This window comes from Protopterus annectens, chromosome 10.part0 (assembly GCF_019279795.1).
Source record: "Protopterus annectens isolate FY-2018-M chromosome 10.part0, PAN1.0, whole genome shotgun sequence".
NCBI classification, from domain to species: domain Eukaryota; kingdom Metazoa; phylum Chordata; order Ceratodontiformes; family Protopteridae; genus Protopterus; species Protopterus annectens.
The window spans coordinates 1,473,464,087-1,473,474,345 of NC_056744.1; positions in this window are offsets into that span (position 1 = coordinate 1,473,464,087).

The following is a 10,259-nucleotide window of genomic DNA, read 5'->3' on the forward strand; positions in this document are numbered from 1 at the left end:
TCCGGCAGTTGTTTTTTGGGGTACCTGGTTCTGGCCATACGACACACAGCAGTTTTACCTCAAGGGAAAATTTGGAATGTTCGAGAAATCAAGAAGCCTGTCAATCCAGTGGGGCAAATCAATGCACGCTGGAAAAACCATCATGCTGTGGGCTTAGGGAAAAATGGACTGTCACACATGGACGTGAGTGATACTGTTATCTCGTGGGCAGGTGTACTGCCAGCATATGGAGCAACAAAATCAATCTGGGAACTGAGAAAATTGTTTAAGCTTCTTGAAATAATGAGCAATGCAACCTTTTCTGCCCTAGAACTGGTGACTGATGAACTGACTGCCATAAGAACAGTGGTGCTTCAAAATCGCATGGCTCTTGACTTCACCCTAGCAGCGAGAGGAGGTACATGCACTTTAATCCAGGAGGAGTGCTGTTCGTATATTCCTGACCACAAACACGTGATAGACAGCCATCTTGAGGTAATTCAGCAGATGTTAGCCATGACCAAACCAGGACCAAATCCATTGACGGACTTTTTCCAGAAATTGTTTGGGGGTGTGGGGCAGTATCCTGATGAACATTCTGATTGCCATCTGTGTAGGAATAATCCTACTGGTGGTATGTGTGTGCTGCTGCATCCCCTGCATAAAAAGACTGATTAAAGACTTTATAGACATTTTAGTTTCAGAAACCTTATACCAAGGTGCTGAACTTGAAGAATTGCTAAAAAAACTGAAAATGCTTTCATAAGTTTACACTGAATGACTCTCTTAACTGCAAATCCTGAGTAGGAAGAGGTTAGGGGGAAGAAAAAAAATGTTTATGCTTATTTTTGAAAGTAGAATAAAAGTATTAAAAGGGGGGAAATGTTAGAAAAATATATAATAGTAATATGCATGCTTAGTGCATTTGAGGTTTAAAAGGGTTAATACATTTATTCTGTTCACACTGCATGAATCTGCACAGCTATTAGCAACTTAACAAGAGGCATTTCATTTCTGCTAATGTCATGAAAATAACAAGAGACATTTCCTTTCTGCTAATGTCATGAAACTTAACAAAGAGATATTCATTTCTGCTTATGCCATGAGAAAGTATGCAGCTGCTAGAAGCTTTTATAAAGAAAACAATAGATGCTTGAAAGTTTAAACCATAGTCAGCATTACTTGTACCAAAGATAGAAATGTACCTTGAATCTAGGCAAAATGTAACACATGTATTAGAACTGCACAATTGAAGAATTGAAAAGTTAAGGTGGGCTAAAAGAAGCCCAAGGCCAGGTTGTTTTTCTCAAAATGTTTTGCAAGCTAGCAAATAATATAACCTAGTCAGCAATAAGTCTAGTAACTTTTTCTGTAGAACAATACAGAAAGTTGTGTCTAACTATGTCAGCAATAGAATAGTAACATTTTCTGTAGAACAATACAGAAAGCTGTGTCTAACTATGTCAGCAATAGAATAGTAACATTTTCTGTGTGACATGAAGAGAACTGTATAAGAATAACACACTGATCACCAAAGAGCTAGATAAACCTTGTGCCTACATGCTTTGTCTCCTTGCTGCAAGTAATAAAGGGTGCCTTGCTTGAACCTAACGTGCATTGGTCTTTGAAGTTTTTTCCTTTTACAAGTAGTAGAGTTCTGACATAACAGAAAAAACACTTAGTCTAATCGTTATAGTTCCTGGCTAATCTAAAAGAAAACACAAGTCTAAGATAACTTACATAAGACAACAGGCAGAGTGCTGTAAGTTGGATGACCAAGACAAAAATGCTTAATGCATTCTGATTCTCTCTGTTTAAATTGTTATTGCAGTTCTGATAAACATGACATCATCTTTTACACTTTCCTGATGTTCCCAGGCTACACATTAACTACATTTACATTCTTAACATCTCTCTTTTGTTATCTTGTAGCTGGTCAGGAACAGAGCAAAAAAAATACATTTGCATGTTTAAATTTAGCAATTTAACTCTTGGTTAAAACAACAGAAATAATTTCTTCATCTAGACTTTTCGGTACCACTGTCCACTTCAAAGGGTCACCACATGCTTTACTTTGGTCAGTAGAGTGCACTGTTGTCACATTTATTTCCAGTTCCACATGTAACAGTATTTCTTTACATTTAAGACAAGCCTGTAGTTTACATTCATAGTTACAAATGATAGAATTATCTGCACAATTCTATCTGTCTAGACTGGCAGCCTTCACCCTTCTTTACCAGTCTTCACCCCCCCCCCCCAGAGAACTCAGGCTAGTTTTTCAAGAGACCGTTGAGAAATGCTGCTTGAGAGGGTTAGGTCTATCTGAGTGTAGCTCACCCCATTCCCTGTCTTGAGAGCCCATCTGGATTGGCATTGCAAACCCCACTGCAGTGCTGCACTGACATATCATACACTTGCAACCCCAGGCTCCATCTTAGCAACTTGGCATTTTGCTGGCTGGCTCTGTTTAACCATGTTAGGGGGTTGTGATTTGTTATAACAGTGAATTTCCTTCCATACAGATAAGGCTGAAGTTTCTGCAATGCCCACACTATGGCTAGACATTCCTTTTCTACAGCTGCATAGCATTCCTCCCTGGGTTGGAGCCTATGACTGAGATAAACCACTGGGTGCTCTTCCCCCACTGAAGAAATCTGGCTAAGTACAGCCCCCACCCCATGGTTTGAAGCATCCACCTGCACAACAAATTCTTTGCTGTAATCTGGACTTGCTAATACACGGAATCCTCCCAAAGCTTCTTTAAGCTTCTGGAATGCCTGCTCACATGCTGCAGTCCACACTACCTTATCTGGCCTGTTCTTCCTTGTCAGGTCTGTGAGGGGAGCAGCTATAGTACTATAGCTGGGGACAAACTTTCTGTAGTACCCTGCTGTCACTAAAAATGCCCTCATCTGCTTTTTAGTAACAGGTGCAGGCCATGCCTGAATAGCTTCCACTTCGGGAGGTTCTGGCTTTATCTTACAACTCCCCACTCTATGTCCTAGGTAGGAGACCTCTGCCATACCCACCTGACATTTGCTTGGCTTAATGGTCAGCCCTGCCCTCTTTAGTCTGCCCAGTACCTCCATGACATGCTGAAGGTGCTCTGGCCAGGAATGGCTGTAGATGGCAATACCATTTATGTAAGCAAGGGCAAACCCTACTGCTCCTACTAGGATATTATCTACCAGCCTCTGGAAAGTTGCTGGGGCATTCGTCATCCCAAAGGGCATCTTTGTGAACTCATACAAGCCAAAAGGAGTCACAAAGGCTGACCTCTCTAGCACTAGGAGTCAAGGGCACCTGCAAGTAATCCTTGGTAAGATCAATGGTTGTAAGATACTTAGCCCCACCCAGCTGCTCTAGGGCTTCATCTGTCCTAGACATGGGGTAAGCATCTGACTCTGTGTGACTATTTAATTTCCTGTAGTTCACACAGAACCTGGTGCTGCCATCCTTCTTTAGCACCACCACCTCTGGGGAGGCCCAGGGACTGTTGGACTCTTTAATCACCCCTAGTTCCAACATCTCCTGTACCTCCTCCCTCAGAGTCTGTTTGACTCTCTTAGGCACTCTATAAGGGGCCTGCCTAATAGGCCTTTGGGGTCCTGTATCCACCTGGTGCTGCACTAGGTGGGTGCACCCTGGTTTCCCAGTGAACATGTCCCTAAATTCCTGCAACACTGCTCAGATATCTCAAACCTGGGTAGGAGATAGCTGCTGGGACATTGCTACTCCTCCCACTAAGGTGTCAGCCTGAGCCTCACTGAGGAGATCAGTCCCCCAGATCTCCCTCAGACTCCTTCTGCAATTCACTGCAAATGCTCAGCACAAGGGCCTCCCTATCATGGTAAGGTTTCATCATTTTAACATAGTACAATTTGTGCCCCTGCCATCTGCCTAGCAGTTCCACCATGTAGTCAACATCACTTACCTTTCTTACCACCTTGTAGGGTCCCTCCCAAGCTGCTTGCAGCTTTTGTGTCTGACAGGAATGAGAACCATTATTTGCTTCCCCACAAAATACTCTCTAGCTCAAGCATTCCTGTCATACCACACCTTTTTCTGTTGTTGGGCTTCTGTCAGGTTCTCCTGGGCCAAGCCCATGAGTTCCCTGAGCCTTGTCCTGAAGTTTAGGATGTATGCCACAACAGACACCTTGTGAGACTTGCACTCACCTTCCCACTCATCTCGAATTAAATCTAGAGGTCCCCTCACCCTATTCCCATACAGAAGCTCAAAGGGAGAAAAACCTGTGGATTCCTGGGGAACCTCTCTGTAAGCAAACAACAGATGGGGCAAATATTTGTCCCACTCCCTCTTAAACTGATCTGCAAATGCCCGTAGCATGGACTTGATTGTAGAGTTTAACCTAACAACAAGACCATTAGTCTGGGGATGGTGGGGGTGGTCTTCATGTGTTTTACCTCACAGGGCTTCCACAGACAAGCCAACAGGTCTGACATGAAATTGGCACCTCTGTCAGTCATTATTTCTTTTGGGAAGCCTACCCTGCTGAAAATCTCTAACAAAGCATTTGCCACCTTTCTGCCTCAATGAAGGACAAAGCCACTGCCTCAGGGTATCGTGTAGCATAATTCACTACCACTAGAATATACTTTTTCCCTGTGGAACTTGGGGTACTCAGAGGACCCACAATATCAATAGCTACCCTCTGAAATGGCTCTTCAATCACAGGCAAAGGCATCAAAGGAGCTCTCACCTTTTCTCCTGCCTTGCCTACCTTTTGGCACTGCTCACAGGTCCTGCAGTACCCTGTTACATCTCTGGAAATTCCAGGCCAATAGACGTTCTGCATAATACACCTCTTTGTATGTTTTATGCCCATATGACCTGCAAAGGGAATATCATGGACTATGGCTAGAAGTGCCAGAAGGTAGGCTTTAGGCACTACCAGCTGTTGCACTCTCTCACCTTTTATCCCTCCCTCAGGGGTCCACTCTCTGTATAGTAGCCCTTTGTCCCAGTGTACAGATTCCCCCTTTCCTTGAGAATCAGGTGTTTCCCTAGCTACCTGCCTCAGGACTTGCAATGTAGGGTCTGAGAGCTGAGCCTGTCTCAGCTCTTTCCTTGTAACCCTTCCCAGCTCTCCTCCCGCAGGAAGTCTAGCATCCTCTGACAGTGGTGCCTCACTGTCCGCCTGGGTACAATTACTCACTTCTACCTTTGCAGTCACTCTGTCCAAGGGATCATCAGTACCTACGAAGCTGTGGCTCACCTTCAGTCTCACTGCTACAGCATAGCTCACTCCCTGAAGTAACCACCTTACCAGTCCTGGTTGCAAGTATGAAGTCTGTCCGGGTCTCCCCCAGGCTACCAGACCCACATGCTTGTCTCTTAGCCTGACCACTTGTAACTGTATAAGTACACAGGACTGCCTCATCCAAATCCTTCCCTATCAGGACATCTGCAGGATGGTAGTTCAGTGCCCCTGTTGTCTCAAGACAACCTACTATTGGCATTTTGTCTTCCTCACTTACTGGCTCCCTCACCTTTGGTTCCCCACCTTGCCTCCGTGGACACCTGTACGCCACATGGCCCCACTGGTTGCATTCAAAACATTTAATCCTAGCTCCTGGACATGTACCTGGACTAGCGGCTTCTCCTGCTACTGGCAGATTCTATTGGGGCAGTCTGTGCTGCCCACCATGGTTCCTTTAGACCCATGAGCAGTACTGGGGGTCCCCTTTCTGTGCAGGGCTGCCCTGCTTGCCGGGTATAGGTCTCCCTTCTTCCCCAACTCATCTGAAGTAGCACATTGTCTATCAGCTAACCAGATCCTCATGTCCTCGGGCAAAGTGCTAAGGGGTTGTCTCTTACCAAAAGGTCTGCCAGCCCTTCAAAAGTGGTGACCTGACATCCACTCACCACCTATGGAAATAAGTGCTCAATTCAGAAACATATTCACACACACTTTCCTCTGCCTTGCATCTATGCTCACAAACCTTTTTCCTACATGTTTCAAGTGTTAGCTTAAACAGTTCTGAAAGAGTGTTATTGCAGACCTGGAGAGCAAGGGAGCGACCAGCCCCCAGACTGACTGTGATGTCATACAGTTCTGACATAACAGAAAACGACTATTTTTTACAGCAGTATAATCAAAACATGCAACATCAGGCATTTTAGATAAAACCATTACAGCTATACCATGGAGTAAGGGGGTCAGGAACCGTACCCAGAGACCTTGGTCAACTTCATACTGTTTACATACCCTCTCAAACATATGAATGAAACTATCAAAATTATCCCCTTCTTTAAACTGCGGAAGAAATTTACTGACCTTTTGTGCTTCTGGGGTCCAGTTACTCCCTTCCTCATTACCTCCATGACTCTGGTGAAGAGTACGCATCTCCTTCTCATGCAACCTCTGCCTCTCTTGTTCCTCAGCTTTCAGACATAGCAGTTTCTCATTCTCCTCAGCCTGCAAATGTCACAGTCTCTCATTTGCTTCTATTTCCACATACCTGGCCTCCAACTCAAGTCTCTTTAGCTCCAGTTGGATTTTTAAGTCCACTGCAGAAAAGTTGAGCTGTTCATTCTCCAAGGGAATTATATCTCCACTGCCAGTCTGATTGTCCTCTTGGCTGCTGTTTTCTGATACAGCTCTAACCAATGCTGCAATCAGGTCTGCCTTATTCAAGTTTCCATGCACCAATCCCCTAGCCTGGCACATCTCCTCCAGCTGTCTCCTTGTCAGCTTTCCAACTCCTCTGCTGGCATGTTGCCTGCTCACCCTGACTAACTAAGCTAACAAAAGAAATAAAAAAATTGTGATCTGAACTCTTGAGTATTCATTGTGTGGCTGTTTTAGAGTACAAAACACCTTCAATGCTCACTGTACACAAGCTACAGGATTCACTATACCCACACCACTACAAGCCAATTAGTATTTGCCAACTAATTAATATGCGATGTGGATATCCCACCGCTGCCAAACAATTAATATGTGAGAATATTCCAACGACTGCCACCAATTAATATGTGACGCCTGTACCCTGGCCCAGCAATCAAGGATCCTCAATCCTCACCAATAACACCAGAGAGGGCGTCTCATATATGAGGAAAGGATAACAAATACACACAGTAAAGTACAATTTCCCTTAAGAGCACACAGACATCACAGTCAGTCTGGGGGCTGGGCCCTATTGTCACATTTATTTCCAGTTCCACATGTAACAGTATTTCTTTACATTTAAGACAACAAGCCTGTAGTTTACATTCGTATTTACAAATGATAGAATTATCTGCACAGTTCTATCTGGCTAGGCTGGCAACCTTCACCCTTCTCTACCAGTCTTCACTCCTTATTAATTCTCTTTTCAATAAATCCTTTAATACTGTTTTATTTTATTTTTTTTTTGTGTGTGATATTGAAAGTTGTCTTAACAAGTGTTTGAATTACATATTTCAGGGACTGTGACTGAAAATGCTATTTTCCTATCCTAAAATTGCAGCAGCAAAAAAAAAAAAAACAAAAAAACAAAACAAAGAAAAGGGGATGGTTGAGTTTTGTCAAACCCAAGTATTGTCCTCTTACTTATTGCAGTGTAAACGCAGAACTGACTGTGTAATTCAACAGCGAGTGTAGGGGCTTGCTATGAAAAACCATTATTTTCTTTAATGCTTGACAGTTCTGATCTTGTTATAGTAGCAATATGCATTTGACAGGAAATTAGTACCTTTTCCAAGATCCATTTTAGTTATTTATTCCCTTCTTTTTATCTCATTGTTATACTCTTCCCTCAGAGTGCATCCTGTCGGTGCATTTCCTCTTCCTCCTCTTTCTTTATGAGTTATTTTCTTTTGTTTCATTTCTTTCCCTTGGCTTTGCTTCTACTTTATGTTCCTGCCATTTTCCATTTTTTCTTCTATACTGTCCTCACTTTCTTGTTATTATTCTTTTTTGATTACATGTCCTCAAACTCCCTTTTGCTCCTCTTACATTTTATTTTTTTTCATATTTTTTTATTCTCTGTGCTTGATTGACTGCATAACTTCAGCACGCAATAGCTGGGAGATAAATATCACATATGAGTCTAAATAAATTAAGAAAATTATATATTTTATAGCATTTCCCCCATGATCTACCCTAAAATTACTTTATTGTGACCATGTTTACCAGGAACTTGACATATATAGGACTATAAAGCTTAATGCTGACTCAATATTTCATGCAACCCATTTTCATTTTATTAAACTTAATATCCTCCTTCTAAAACCACCATCTTTTTTTATTGCAGATTCCTATAACTCATCCAAAATTTCATAAATATCTGTAACAGCAATAAACATTCTGAGCACTGCCTCATACCAAAGCTAATAAACATATCAAATAAACTACAATTACAGTAAGTGTAACAGGCCAGTCTTCATAATGTCTTCCACAGTTTGTCTGTCCCTATTAAAATGTCGGCCCTCAAAAAGCTTTAAAAAAGACCGAAAACTTGGAGAAGAATGAATCTTGAAAATTGCTCTTCACCTTAAAACTTATTTTTGTGAGGGGGGGTCTGCACATCCCAATGTTGGGGTAGAGCAAGCCCCAACATCTCCTAAACTTATTTATACCAAATAAAAGATCACCGTACCTTGGAGAAAAAGGAATATTCTGAGAAATGACATCTTGGACTTGGTATATACTTTCCAATCTTTCGGACATTTAGTCTCATTGTCAGGGCTCACTCTAGCAGGTCCTGACATTTCAAATGGCTACCTTCTAAGGGCTTCTAGAAATTTTACCTGTTCTGTTTTTTGTCTCGACTAGCATTGTGCAACACTTATCCTCAGAGGCATACTAATGTGGGGGCAGAGGGTGTGGTCTGCTTTGGGTGCACACAATAAGAGGGTGCAGCCTTTTTTCCCTTTTAAGAAGATTTTTGCATTTAAATGTGAAAAGCTTAAAGTAACCCAGAGCCTTTAAGGGAATTCTTCTTTAAGAATGTCCTCTGAGCATGTGTGTCTATCTGTACATTGACAGATGCACCCTGTTGCTTACTTCTTTTCTGTGTTCCACATGTGAAATTTAAATGTAAGCCATTTTAAATACCTGCGATTGTTATAACCTTAGGTTCATAGGTTCGTAGGTAGGTACTAGGCTATTGGCCCGAGGGCATAATTAAGCCTAGCCAAACTGTTTTGGCTTGCGCCTCCCATGTGGTTTAGTTACCTGCGCCTCTGTCGAGCAAAGCCACAGAAGTGATTCCCAGGGTGAATTTCCTGTTCCCCATCCATTCATCAAGATTCTTCTTGAAGAGCGCCAATGAGGAGCTCTGCCTCACATATATGGGGACCTTATTCCAGAGCAAGGGGAGTCTCTGGGACACGAATCTGTCCCTCCAACAAGTCCTGTTTATTGTTGAGTTCAGGTTTAGGCCCCTAGAGCATGTAGCTCGGGTAGATTGGGTTTTCATTAGGTGGAGAATTTCCAGCAATTCGGGGTTAGACATAGCCTTGTAAGTCAGGCAGAGATCACTTCTGAGTAGCTGGTATGCAACAGAGTACAGCTGACTTTTTTTAGCCTGGTGGCATAGGGCATATGTTTTAGGCCCGTTATCCTCTTGGTGAGGTATTTTTGAGGTCTCTCCAGTTGTTGCAGGTGTCTAGTAAGGTACATCCCGAATGGGGCATTGTACTCAATAATGGGTCTAATGAGTGATGAGTAGAGGGGGACAATAACTTCCTTTTTTCTAGATGCAAACCCCTTCATGATAAGGTGGGCCATGTAGAAGGATTTTTTAACCACTTTAGTGATGTAGTTATCAAAGGAGAGGTTACTATCCACCTGAGTCCCTCGGTCTCTTATCGCACTCTCTGTGTTAAGTGAGCTGCCACCTATGTGGTAATTCGTAGGTACTTGGTTTTTCCCGAAGGGGATGACAATGCACTCTTTGGCATTTAGCTTGAGGCCATGATTTTTGCACCATGTATCTGTTTCAGTGAGCCCCTTTTGAAGGATTTCTACGTCAGTAGTAGTCTCAGTTATGGCGCCCAGTTTGCAGTCGTCTGTGAACTTTGTTAGCCATCGTACCTCTGTGTTTGCTTGTACCTCAGAGAAGTAAATACCAAACAGGAGAGGTCCCAAGACTGAGTGCTGGGGTACTCCACTTGTCACAGGTTTGGAGTCGGACCTAGGGTTTCCTATTTTCACTGTATGGGTTCTGTCTGTGAGCCAGTTAGCAACCCATCTTGTGATGTAGGGGTTTATATTTAGGTTAGTGAGTTTGTCTATAATTCCCAAGTGGGGAATAGTATCAAAGGCTTTT